Genomic DNA, 10351 nt, shown 5'->3' with positions numbered 1-10351 from the left:
CTCAGTGTTGCTCCTCCCACTGGTGGTCTGCTCATCTATATATTGATGGGGGACACAGGAATTATTGAGCACCTGAGATGCTGGATTGTGAGAGATTTAAAGATCATTATGTGTTTAGTTTAGCAAAGGAAATGCAGTGCAGTATGTACCAGCTGAATGAAAGGACTCTTAATAGTAAAGGACTGTTTAATTTAGCAACAAGAGCCAATGGCTGCTAATTAAAATTAGAGATATTCAAATGAGAAATAAGGCATACAAGAGTGAGGAAAATTAACCATTGGAACAAGAGATCAGGAGAACGGAAGGATTCTGTTGCTTGCAAACAAAATCTTCCCAAATCTGGAAGCAGAATTACAATCAGCCACATCCTATTAGGTTAAAAGTTGAGTGATGCCGTACGGACATGCTTTATGACCTATATTCTGCCAGCTCATCTCAGAAGGTGTAACTGTCTGCACAAGTGCTCTGCAGGCAGCTGAATGGGGAGAGCCCAGAGTGGGTCCATCTGTGTGCAGAGCATCAGCAGCAGTCACATAACAGTGTAAGATTGACTCTGGTTTGGAAACACATGGTTGGAACTTGGGGCTGTGCAAAGAAGCCATGGTTTCTGCCTCTCCATGCTGAGCACGCCTGCATCTCCACGAAGGGAACAGATCCCCAAGCAGGATTGAAATTCCCTGTGCACCATTTAAAGTTCTTCTGCAACTGTGCATTTTAAATGGGACTGTGGATGGAAGTCAAACTCCTCGGCTGTTTTTGTTAGGAAACACCTTTTCTACCACCTCCTTTCTTTTGCCAACGGGAACATAAATAAAACCGTCTGCACCGAGGGCAGATGTTGAGCTGTTTCCTGGCAGAGCTGTGCTGGGACAGCACTCCCAAGCACCCATTCATTTCAATCCTGTGAGGCGAGAGAGCAGTTGTAAGAAACAGAAAGTTTCTGTTCAGACCAAGGCGGCAATTGAAGGCCTTCCCCGAACAAAAACCCCCGCATGCATTCATGCTTCAGAGAGTTTGCAACAAATTTTAGTGGCGAATTCAGCTCAAATGAAGGTTGATTAAAGCTCCTCGGATAATTACTCGTTTAGCTGCAGAGTGTGTGCTCAAGGAGAAGTGTTGCAATGCTTTCTAAAGCCTGGAAAGCCCAGTGCTGAGCTGGAGCTGCCAAGTGAACGGATGTGCCAAGTGGAGCACCTTAATGATATCGGTAACAGTAATTATACAGGGAGGGAAGCAAACACTTACCCCATACAACTGCAAATCTGCCACAGCCTTGTGCAACCATGTCTGTGCCTGTGACTCGGATGGGAGCCTGTCTGGGGCTGAATGTATAAATGGGCTTTTTCTTAGCTCCCGGGCTGAAGTTTTGGCTTCCCTTCTCCCCCTATAGCTGGGAAGCAGGCACAGCCCTGCTGCAGGCAATGACTCTGTGCTCAGCATCAGCTCAGCATCTGTCCCCAGCTGTTTGGGAAACCAATGCCCCATGTGCAGCTTCTCTGCACCCAAAACATTGGAGGACCCTGCCAACATCCTTCCTCAAGTTAACATGGAAAGAATTTGGCCTTGTTGGAGGAGCCATGCCCAAGCTGACTTATGCTTTGCCATGGTTCAGCTATTTGGTCCCGGTGTATCAGGCAAAACAACCCAACCTGGCTGCAGCAGCACCCCCAGAAAACCCCATAGAGCACAATGCAGCTGTCCTACAAGAAGCACAGCCCTGGTAGTGTAGGATCAGAGGGGTGGAGTAATTGTCCCAGCACCATGTCATTATCTACAATTTCCAGGTCGTCACAAACAGCACTTAAGGTCATTTCTCTCCTATTAGAGTGGAGCCGGGGGTGCAGGGGGCCGAGCCCAGCATCAGGCTGTGCTGCAGAGTTCGGGGGGGACTGACTCTATTAGCGTACAAATTGCAGGCTTTAGAAACTGCCTTCTGAAAGTCCCCTCACCAGCCTTTTTCCTCACCTCTATGTAGGAAGTTAACGTTTTTTCATCTGATTGTGACCCAGACAAGTTTGTTTGTATTATCTGAGCTTGTGTGCGGCTTTGCCCACTCCTTAAGTCAATGTTGACATTGCAGCTGAGCTGAGTGCTGCTGCTTCATTCCTTTCTCCTCCCCTCTCCCTCCCTTTGCTCAGCTCAACCTCTCTGTAACCTTTGAGGTTTTTAATGCCATGCCCAATGCACAGGGATGTAAATGTTGCTAAAGTAAACAACAGATGAAGTTTCTGGTAATAAAAAAGCTAACCAGAAGTTATTACCTGCTTAGATAATTGGCTCCATTAGGTAATTTAGCTCCATTCATGGCCCATTATTTAAGAATAGCTCCTGATCTAGAGACCAAAGTATCATTTACCTGAGCTACTGAGGGGATGCATTCCTATAAATGCCTGACATGAAAGGAGGGAGTGTGTATGCAGTGATTTGGAAGTGTAGGGACCAAGTGGTAAGTGATCATTTTTCCCCCCAAAAGCTGTGGATGGGGCGATGTGCACATTAACCACTTTCAGAACTGAAAAATTAGGGTGCATTAATCCCTTTTGGAGAGGTACTCTGCACAATGAAGGGGCTGCAGTACGGGCTGCAAAGGGAAAGTGAGCTCCCAGGTGAGCACAGCTTTGGCTTTGGCTCATCATTTGAATCACAGAATCATTAAGGTTGGGAAAGTCCACTAAGGCCATCTAGTCCAACCATCGGCCCATCCCCACCACACCCACTAAACCATTTGAGTCCATTATGCTCTGCAGAGCAGCCTCGCAAAGTGGGTGGATGCTTATTTAATTGGAAAGAGGGAAAGTCCAGCTGTCCTGAGCAGCAAAGCTGTTGCTATCACGAAGCCTCGGTGATTGAACTTTCCTAATGACTGTGTTTTACTTTCCAGGGCTTCCCCAGGCAGCTCTTGTGCTGCCACTGGTCTCATGCTTCCCACAAATGAGAGCTTCCTTCCCTGGTGCAATGAGTGTTTACTCGCAGTGCTGATACCGGCTCAGTCTGTCACTACAGGATCAAAACCAGAACTGCACAGTCGCTGATAAAAAGGCCAGATGTGCCACTGTAATTAATGCAATTTGCTCAACACTGCAACAATTAAGTGCAATGCGATAGCTCAGTAATCTTCAGGGCTAGGAAGTGCCATCCCCCAAAGGCATCCCCAGCTGCTCCAGCTTTCCTTTCTGCTCTGCCTCTTTCATAAATTTAGAAACATAAAAGATTTACTGACGAGTGACAACATCAAGTAAAGGAACAGAATGAACACAACGGGATGGTGAGGTGCACCTGAGGTGGTTTGACACCCAAGGCACAGGCACACCCTTATCAGCAGGTCCTCCATCATCAGTCTCTGCTAGGGATCCACCCAACCCAACCCTTTGCCACTGAGACCAAGGCTCATGGGCTCTTCTGCATTCAGTTATTTGCTCAGTGATGTTTTTCACTCTCATGTTCTTGCTCCAAAGCCAAGTTCGCATTTGCATCCCTCTCTTTAACGACCCTTGTGATCAGTTGGGGGTCATTGCAGCTCTGAAGTGAGAGGATGCATTCATATTCTTCGTTACTTCTGTTGGGTTCATCAAGAAGCAGAAAAGCTCCAAAGTTTCTCTTTTAGACACAAATCCCTCAGGATTTTGTCACTTGAAAACTGGGGGAAGTAAAAAAAAAAAAAATAAAAAAAAAAGAAGACAGTAATGAGGGGAAAGTGAAGAAGTTTTGCTAAAAGCCTCCATATTTTCATGGAAAATAAAGTGATGGGAAATGAGAGGTGTTTGATAGATGGGCTAATTTCCCTACCTGACAACCCAGACAGTGTGATACAAAAAAAACCACCATGTTTGGGCTTGTTGTTTTGTTTTTTATCCCCTCTGTGTGCATGTGTGTATGCCTTCAGGAGGGAAGATGCTACTCTTACATATTAATGCATGCATCTCTACCATCCACTAACAAAACCATTTGGAAAAAGGTTTATACATTTCTTTTTTCCCCCAGCATTTGTAAGCTGAAGGCAATTAAAAACATCACAGAGAAGACAAAAGGGAGCATTGCCCTCTTCCAGCCCACTCAGAGAGGGGAAGGTTCTTGCGAACTTAAATGAGTTTGACAACCTTTAAATATAAACAGCTGATCTGAATGCTGAGAAATTGTTTAAAAAGAAGAAAAGGAGAATAAAAAGTTCCCGAGAAGGTCGGCAATGGAGTGCCAGCCACGTCAGCATCTCTAGCACAGTCCAAATGACAAGGACAAAGGGATGTAATTAGGTCTTGGTTAAAGGAATGGGCTGGAGGTAAGATTACATTGTCATGATCCTTTGGATTACTTACACCTATATACATGTCTCTGTCCCATGTACAGACATAGGAAATGGTATTAAAGCTTCTGCATTTGGTGCAGCCAAATTCAGGGCATGTCTATCTGTACTGACATGACCCTATGCCACAGCTCCAGATGCCATCCAGACTGGCAAGCTGAGCTCCCTCCCAGTAGATGAGCTTTGGAAGGGAAGGGGACACATAGACAGGACCGGCTGTGGGGTGGATGTGCCCCAGACAGCCCCACTGGGGTGAACTTTTGGGAGGACCTGGCAGGAAAGCTTCAGAGTGATGGTCTTCAGAACAAAGCATCTCTGTACATGCTATGGTAATTGTGTAACTAATGGCCTTACGTTGAGCTTCAAATTGGATAATAGGAAAAAATTCTCCTTAGAAAGAATGGTGATGCAGTAGCACAGCTGCCCTGGGAGGTGGGGAATCGCCATCCCTGGAGGTGGACCCATATCCATCTCAAGTGGAGATGTGGCACTAAGTGACGTGATGGGGATGGGTAAACAGTTGGACTGGATGATCTTAGAGGTTTTTTCCAGTGCCCTTGATTCTATGATTCTAACCCTATCCCTCACCCTGGCCCTAATGATTTTATAAACTAGGGCTAAGCAATGAAGCTGGGGTGCCACGTTGGGCTTGGGTTGAGGTACCTCAATCTTCTTTTGTATGTGGCTCTGGAAACAGGAGGTAAGTTTCTAGTTCATTTATATTAAAAGACTCTTTTAGGCCAGAGCGGTGGTTTTGTTGCCAGAAAGATGGACCCCTTATTTGTGAAGGTAAGAACTTGCACGTGTTGCTGCACAACTCAGAGCAGAACCCCCAGGTTGACTTTGAAAGTCTGAATCTGCAAATCCTTCCTTAGACCACCACAGTAGTTTCAGGGAAATGCTACCTCTCAACTCAGGTAGGAAATTAAAAGAAATTAATATGCTACTCAGCAAGATTAATTAATTAGCTAATGTGCATAGATCACTTAGGAACAGTAAAGCCCTCGATAACTTTTATGTCTGAGGAAATATGGTCTAAAGTGGTTCAATTTCAGCCCAGTAAAACTGACATCTATTAGGGAAGCTGATTTGAAGAGAAAGGTGCAGGAGGGGATCGGTGCCAGCAGCTACCTGGTAATCACGAGGAGGAACAGAAAGGCTCCAGCAGGAAGGACTTGGGGTTACAAGACCATAAAGCATCGGAGTCCATAAAGTTTCCGAGTTCTGAAGGCATGCCTTAAAAGTTAATATCGTGCAATATCAGAGCCATAACAACAAGTCACCTAGAGCCATTTATTATTCATTGAGAGTCACCCTCATGCACATCTACCAGAAGTCCTTTAATGTCTCAGCTCTGTTCCTCTTATCTCAAGGAGATTTACAGGGATATGATTGCATCTTAAGGAAATGCCAATCAATTATTTTAACATTAATTTCTGCCACTCTAATCACTCTCCCAGGGCACAGACTGACCATATTTAACGGTGTAGCTGTTAAGCTGCAAGAGATACCATTTCCCCCTTTATAATTGGACATTGTGTCAGTCATGCTATCGATAACTGCTGTATAATACAATTACAGTTGCATGCTAAATTGCCATGTATTTCTTGTTATAGCCCTGTGTTATGCCTCTAAACATCCTCTGGAAACGTTTTTACCTGCTCTCCTGTACAGAGGACATGAAATTCAGTGTGTTTCAATCATTAAATAAAGGGGATTAGGTGGTGACATTCCCCTGAAATATGACAGACTTTTCACATTGTCTTGAGCTCTGAGCCATCAACCCTTCTCAAAAAGAGTACATAGTCCTCAATGCTTTTAAATCACCACTGACTGTTTGTCTTCTCTTCCTTGTTTAAAACTGATTGGTTTCTTTTTCTTTTTCTCTTTTTTTTTCTCTTTCTTTTTTAAGCAATCCAATGCATTATCCTAAAAACTCCAAAGAAATTGCCCTTAGGTGACTTTGAAAAATCCAACCCTAAATATATCATGGTGATTCCTTTAGGAGGTCCCTTGTGCCCCTGAGATGTATTTTACCACTTGACTTGGAGCAGCATCCATCCATTGCCACATCTATCTCATGAGTCAGGGGAACAGCTCAACTCTCCTCTGCAGCAGGACCTTCCCTTGTCACTCATTAACAAACTAATCCTCTTCTCTTGGACTTCTGGAGCTCTCTCCTGGCATCAGATGTAAAACGACAAGTGGAATGAATGGTGGTACCCCTCCTTCTGCTGATTCATTTGGTGTCTTTCAATGAAGATGCTCATTAGAGTAAAGAAAATCTCTCTACCAATGCTGCAGCACTGACCTGCTCTGGTGAGAGTGCTTAGCAAGGGCAATCTCAGCAGCAGAATGGTCAGTGTACAAAAAGTTGGACTGAGATGTGGCTGCTGTGGGCTTCAGAAAAGAGGTCGTTGGGTAACCACATCTCTATGGGGAAAATGAACCATGGGTGTTGGACACCTTTTGCCCTCCTCATGCACTCAGCCCATGCTCAGTGCTTGCCCTGGCACTGACCTTGACCTTTACTGAAATTTAAAGCCATGATTTCTCTCTTGCATGGGCATACACAAGACTTTTCATCTAGAAAGGAACCAAAGTTGGGTGTTTTCATGTCCTATCTGCACAGCCTGGCAGTATGGCAAAAGGAGGGAGGTGTGACTGCTCTTCAGCGTGCTTGTCTTCTGCTCCACTCAGCACTTAGAACAGTAGTTGTAGTGAATCTCCACAGGGACCTTCTGCAGCTTGGGGGTTTTGTGTTCAAAGGAAAGATGTGCCCCCTTTCTCAGACTGCATGGTGCTAAAGGCACTAGGCAGAGCCCTGGAAAACAGCAAGTGGTAAACAGCTCGTGGATATTCCTTTCTAATTGTTTTTCTACTCAATCATTCATTATTTTAAATCAAAAAATGATGGGGGGAGGGGAAGACAGAAAAAAAGAAATATGAGTAATGAGATGCTATTTTCGTCAGCAAAATTTGGAATTTCAAATCCTTGGTGAAAATGTGAAATATCTTCAACCAGATCCTAGAATAGAAAGAACAGTAAAATCCCTTCAAGCATAAATGCAGATGGTATCTTGTAGCGACTGTGACTGCTCATTTCATCTCCAAAAATGAATTGGAGTTTTCTGCATTTTTCTGGATATAGACTCTTATATTTAGAGTCTCATTTGAAATGCTGAGCCAGAAGCGCTCCCATAGTGATTATACCAAATGTCCTTCCTGGAGAAATAAAAGGTGAATTCTTCCCAAGTCTCCATTAAAATGAGAGTATCAACTAAAACGTCACAGCATGTAAAGCTTCCCAGAGCACTGGGACTGAATTCAGATGTCTATGTCCATGGATTTTAGAAAAGCAAGGGATGCTCCCAAAGTCTTCCAATTTGGTTGTAAAAGGTTATTTACTCCTGAAGCAAATCCTGCTGTGCTCCATGAATGACTCAAGTAACCCAAGCTACCATGGCATGGTATCATAGAATCATAGAATGGTTGAATGAATTGGGTTGAAAAGGAACTCCAAGATCATCTAGTTCCAACCTCTCTGCTGCAGGCAGGGTTGCCTTTCATGTGGGCTCTTGAATGGGCCTCAATCCTGATGGTGTGATGTGAATCTGTGTTTTACAGATGAGTTTTCAAATGGAGGAGGGTCCACTTCACACTTCGGTACTGAAGAAAACCCCAGTTGTGATTGTGACCAAGTCCTGAATGATTCCGCAGTGGTCCTGGGTCCTCCTTTTTTGCTGTGTCCAAGCCTGGGTCTACACAGAGCTGTGGATGGGGATCTGGAGGAGCAAATCTGGGAAGAGTTTATCTCTGGAATAGTCTGAAGCACAACCAGATCCTTCTAACTCATCACTGCCCTTGACAACTGACCTCTTCACATTCACACACAAAAAAATGGATGGTCACTATGCAAACGTATTTATATGACTTCCTTTCACTGTTTCTGCAGGTCTTTATTTCTTCAGTATTGTCCTAACTTCATGTCTTGCACTAATAACACTTTCCTATAGGGAATGCCAGAGTCCTCAGAGCCTTCCCCTTGTCTCCTCCCTTGGGATGGAGCTCAGCTGGCAGGGCTGATGCTCTCCCTCCCTTGATGTAATCAAGACACGGCATCACTCACGCTGACACAGCAAAACCTGAGATGATTATTCACATTTGTGTGATATTATTAACTTATCCCTTTGGCCAGAAATGCTCTGGAGAGCTGTACAGAGCTGGGGTTTGGTGAATAATCTTAGCTGGACTGGGGGCTTAGCAGCCTATCTGTCAACCCAACACCCAGTTCATTCATTATCCTATGAACTACATAGCTCCTACAGACCTATCCAACCCATTCTTACTTAATTCCTGGATGAGATGGGCATGCATGGAATCAGCAAAGCGTGGTAACAAGAACCAAGTCCCCATTGTGCCAAACTCCATTGGCAAGGATATCCTGGTTCACCCATTGCATCAACCTGAGTCAAAGCATCCTACGCTTGTGCTGGAGTAACTCAGAGCAGAATATGGCCCAGACAGAGTGGTGCTTGCTCAGCACCGACCTTGGTGTGGGATTTCCCTTTGCTTAGGGAGGCAGTCAGATGTAAGAATCAGCAATGAACCTCTTCATTCTTTTAACCATATTAGTGTCAAAGAAATCGGGTTTTGGGGACTCCCTCCCAGGGTTTGCTAACCTTTCTCACCTCTCCCTTTGTTTGACACATCAAGGGCACAAATAGGAGACCTCAAGGAACAGAAAATATTAACCATTTGTCTTTTCACTTAGTTTTCCCTTTCTTCCCCCGAGGACAGTATCTGATATAGTCTTTATTTCTTCTTTGTCTTTTCCTTTAGCTGGATGTCCTTGGAAAGAATAAACAGAAAGGGTTCGACCTGCATCTGCTATTAACCACTACTGCTCCCCTGCAGTCAACAGTCACAAATCCTGCCCTGTATCTGCACAACCCTTCAGACACAGATTGCAGCCTGAAGCTCCCTCTGACACTCTCTGATCAGCCTGGCTGCGGTCCAGCAGGAAAAACCAAGGGATTTTGTTGTGAGAACTTTAGGTCAGCTTTCCTGAGACCATGGGAAAGGGCTGTCCCCTTGGGGCCAATGACGAGAGGCATTTAGATCTGCTCTCCCAGCAAGAGTTGGGGAGAGTTCATTATGTAGCTTCAGCCTTTGCTTCCTTAATGATCCCAAACACAGTGGGACAGCTATGGTCTTCCCTTGGCTTGCCCAGATGCTCAGTGCTAGAATGAGAATTTGGCTTACAAGCAGGCAGCATTCAGACCTGGGCCAGGAGGTACCAGATGCATAGGGTTCTAAAGCAAATGCCAGCTTTCTGTCCCAAAATGGTTCTGGTTCACAAAATTAGGAACAGTTTCCAGTGAATCCAAAGCAGATGGATGGGTTCACTGTAAATTTATGTCTTTGAGCCATTTCAAGCAGTGGCACTTTGGGTTTTTCCTCCTTCCAGCTGCACATGGAGGTGGTAGTTGATCTCTGTTGTACCAGTTGCCATCAAACAAACACGAAGAGTCAGCTCCTGCTTTGATGTCTGTGTATCTAAGCTGAAAGTTCCAACCCTGAGAGGGCTCAGATTCACAGGCAGCTCTGGGGGCAAAATCCACATCTCACACCACCCCATGTCCAGCCTTTGTGTGTTGCTGCCTCTCCCAGCCTCCTGAGAACCAACCAAATCCACCAGCCTTCAAACACAGGCTGGCAGCTGCAGGAACTGGAAACCTTGTTGAACCGCATATCAGTTTTGGCTGTTATGTCAATAGAAATCTCCTCCAAAACCTAAATGTATGGCACCTTGACATCTGCAGATGTGACCCTGCTCATTCAATCGTGCAAAAGAAAACATCTCTGGACTTGACTCTTGCTCAATTTAGCCAGATTTGTATGGTGGGGACCCCAATTTTCTTATATCTGGTGACAAAGTGTGAGAGCATCAGCTGTGTGTGGACAGTGAACCTCATAGAATCCTTCAGCATCACAAAGCAGTCATCTAATTAGGATTTTGAGTAGCAAAGTTACCACGTCTGTGTCTGT

The sequence above is a fragment of the Coturnix japonica genome, chromosome 18 (assembly GCF_001577835.2).
Source record: "Coturnix japonica isolate 7356 chromosome 18, Coturnix japonica 2.1, whole genome shotgun sequence".
Classification (NCBI taxonomy): Eukaryota; Metazoa; Chordata; class Aves; order Galliformes; family Phasianidae; genus Coturnix; species Coturnix japonica.
Note: the sequence above shows the minus strand (reverse complement) of the source record.